We start from the raw sequence: 3,439 nt of genomic DNA on the forward strand, positions 1-3,439 counted from the left end.
CGAACATTGTTGGCAGCTGTGCATGGGGGAGTAAAGCTTTGCGATTGGGACATGTTGCGATTAGAGGAGTATAAAAGGAGGAAGTACAGACCAAACGGGGCATTGTTTTGGGAGCAGTGCTCTCAGAGAAAGTGTGAGCCGTGGTGAAGAGGAAGCGGGGCCGGCGAACGGGCACGGTGCTGTGAGTTGGGAGAAAGAGCAGGCTGATTCAATGAGAAGGAGGTAACCATGGGACAGAAGATGATTTGTAAGAGATCATGAGTAGTCCAAATCAATTTCCATCCTCCTCTCTTGTGTCTGTGGGACCTCTTGATGTGAATCCCAGTTCAGAAGATGGGCGACAGCCATAAGCCATATGTGCATTTCCCACTGAGTGCTGAATTGTTGAGATGAAGTGATGCACTGTTTGCTGTGTGAAGTGTGAACCTAAACCCCTGGATGTCCACTTCTTACCTGAGTTTATCACATTCTGACTGCATAAGAAGAGGCTAACATTGTTGTACTCCACAGACAGTTGAGTGTATTTATCTGGCAGCCCACTGCGAAGAGACACGTAGTGAACGCTTAACCGACTGCTTTTCCAGTGAAACCTCCAGCCATAAGTTCTCTGTCTGTCACATAAAGAAGAGGATTACGTACCTGTATGCTCACCTGTCTGCTTAGCAGTGATGCTCCCCCACTATAAGCTCTATGTCTGTTGTGAACTCAATTCAATTTAAGTTTATTAGTATAGTGCTTTTCACAATACTTGTTTCAAAGCAGCTTTACAGAAAGTGCATTACAGAAAAGTACATTTAGTTAATCATGTAATATTAAGGGCATAACATATCGCCAGCATTGAGTCGTCTCTCCACAGGCGTCGAGTCATCTTTCACAGGTGTTGAGTCGTCTCTTCACAGGCATATAGTCTTCTCATTGCAGGTGTTGGGGCATCTGAAGTCTCCATGAGAGGCTGGATACAAACTGGAGCTGACGAACGCCATTTTTCTCGGGACAAGCGTCCCGAGATAACAGCAGAAAACAGACGGGAAATAATTAGCATAGCTGATGTTCATAATGATTTCCATTACACAGGAGTAGATATTAAAAAGCACAATCTCACAAACTCTCCACAACCCAACAAAACACGCCAACCCGTTTGACTAAGGCTGTCGAGCCCCACTGTCGCGGTAATGCGTTTCATTGGCAACGGTTCCGTATGGCATACCACCTACCGCAATAACACAATATCTGCCCAACCACCCATCATTCACGCAATACAAACAGGAAAAGTAATGACTGTAAATACTATGCAACCTATACAAGTAACCTACAGACTCTTCAAGTTTTAAAGTATTAAAAGCATTTGATCTGATTCAACAGAGGAATAAAAGGTAAGCAGTATGTGAATGCTTGGCTAAAGAGATGAGTCTTTAGTCTAGTTTTAAACTTTGACAGCGAGTCAGAGCGTCAAACTATATCGGGAAGGATATTCCAGAGTTTGAGCATAAATAATTTAAGTTTGAGCCTAACTTTTATTTCTGGAATATTTGCATTAATAAATAACTAATGTTAATTACAAGCAATTGTCTAACAGTGTCGTTAATAATCCTTAAGCAAGAACTGACCACAGAGAAGTCATCTGAACAAATTGTAAGTACCATTCAAATGCTTACGATTTAGGGCAGATTTGACTTACTCGACCTAACCTAAGGATAAAAAGTAATAATGTTATAGGTGTTAAAATTAAAGCGCACACACCGTAAAACATGGCACCCAACATGGGGCTTTAACTGTTCAATTCTGGCCACTAATTGAACAGTTAAGTGCCTTCTAAACAGCATGTGCGTGGATATGCATAAGGATTAAAAAAATTTCTTTTTTTGGAAAAAAGAAAAAGAAAAAGATACATCACCAAATAGAAGACGACTAGACAAACTTAGTCAAAAAAAAAGATACTAATCTAGAAAAGATTATTTAACACCCAAAACGGGTCAGATGTGCACATAAGAAATAAGTTGAAGGGTGATTGAAACTCTAATAAGTCTATTCCAAAGAGGCTAAGCTATGGCAGCAAAAGCCCAGGAAAAATCCAGCATGACTTTTATACAACCATGTACATGGGGTGAATCTCGTATATTAGAATGGCAAAAGATAGCCTTACAGGCAGAGACATCAGTCCAAGAGATGGAACCAGGAGAAACAGTCTAGCTCTGGTCTTCCGCTGTGTGATCCATGGTGTTGTGTCGGCGCCGGAGTGAATGAAGCCAGAGATGATCACGTCCTCCTGGGCAGAGAAACGCATGGAGTAGACAAAGTCAGAGTCAAAGAGTAACTAACCACTGACTTGTGAGCATTGCCGTGTGATGTTTCAAGCACTGACCGCCGATCCAGCAGCTCACAGCCCACAGGCGTCGAGTTGTCTCTCCACAGGCGTCACTAAACGAGGAACAGACACAGTTTCAATATAATGTTCCACACTAAGCAAATCAATTAAGTTTGGACAACAAAAACTGATTTGGACTTTGACTTACTAGTCATGTCTGTAAGTGGGAAGCGGTCCAGACACGATTGTAGCTTCAGGCAATGTGTTGCGTACCGTCTCGATCAAGCTCCTGTAGCCCTTCTTCAGAACCTCAGCCTGATGTCATTCGCTCCCACATTCAGCACAACAGCTCCGACGCGCTCATCACCGTTCAGGATCTCGGGAACCTGTGCAGCAACATCAATAACATGAGCACCAGGAAAGCAGTGAGTGCGCACCTTATCCTTACCTGAGGTAGCACGGAAATGACGGACCATGGACGTGCACATGATCACGGTGGCGTCGCGTTCCGACTCGCTAAGAGGGGAGAAGCGGTTCCGGGTCGAGATCTCCAAGACCGGGAGGGGCGGCGGAGAGGTTCTAGCTCTGGTCCTGGCTCGTGTCTTCCGCTGTGTGATCCATGGTGTTGTGTCGGTGCCGGAGTGAATGACGCCAGAGATGATCACGTCCTCTTGGGCAGAGAAACGCATGGAGTAGATGAAGTCAGAGTCAAAGAGTAACTAACCACTGACTTGTGAGCATCGGCGTGTGATGTTAAGCGCTGACCGCCGATGCAGCAGCTCACAGGCAGATTTGACTCTCCACAGGAGTCACTAAACGAGGAATAGACACAGTTTCAAGATAATGTTCAACACTAAGCTTATCAATTAAGTTTGGACAACAAAGACTGTGATTTGGACTTTGACTTACTATTTATTAGGTGTGCGCAAATAATCTACTGAACCTTTCCTGTCCTTGTCTGTACGTGGGAAGCAGCCCAGACACAATGATCGTAGCTTCAGGCGATGTGTTGCGTACCATCTCGATCAGGCTCCTGTAGAACTTCAGAACCTCAGCCTGATGTCGTTCACTCCCACGTGCAGTACAGCAGCTCCGACAAACTGAAGTTGACAAACGCCATTTTTCTCGGGACAA

The 3,439-nt window shown here is 44.4% G+C and overlaps 1 long non-coding RNA gene across 1 annotated transcript; it reads right to left on the bottom strand.

Annotated features, from left to right (window-relative positions):
- Positions 1 to 1,960: 1,960 nt before the first annotated feature.
- LOC148964932 (uncharacterized) lies at positions 1,961 to 2,768 on the bottom strand. The gene is made up of 3 exons (XR_016150632.1): positions 2,514 to 2,768; positions 2,363 to 2,418; positions 1,961 to 2,266 (listed from the first exon to the last, which is right to left on the bottom strand). It is a non-coding gene; the product is annotated as an uncharacterized LOC148964932 (long non-coding RNA).
- Between the last annotated feature and the right edge of the window lie 671 nt (positions 2,769 to 3,439).

Source organism: Pimephales promelas, chromosome 25, assembly GCF_988280905.1.
Source record: "Pimephales promelas chromosome 25, fPimPro1.hap1.1, whole genome shotgun sequence".
In the NCBI taxonomy this organism is placed as follows: Eukaryota; Metazoa; Chordata; class Actinopteri; order Cypriniformes; family Leuciscidae; genus Pimephales; species Pimephales promelas.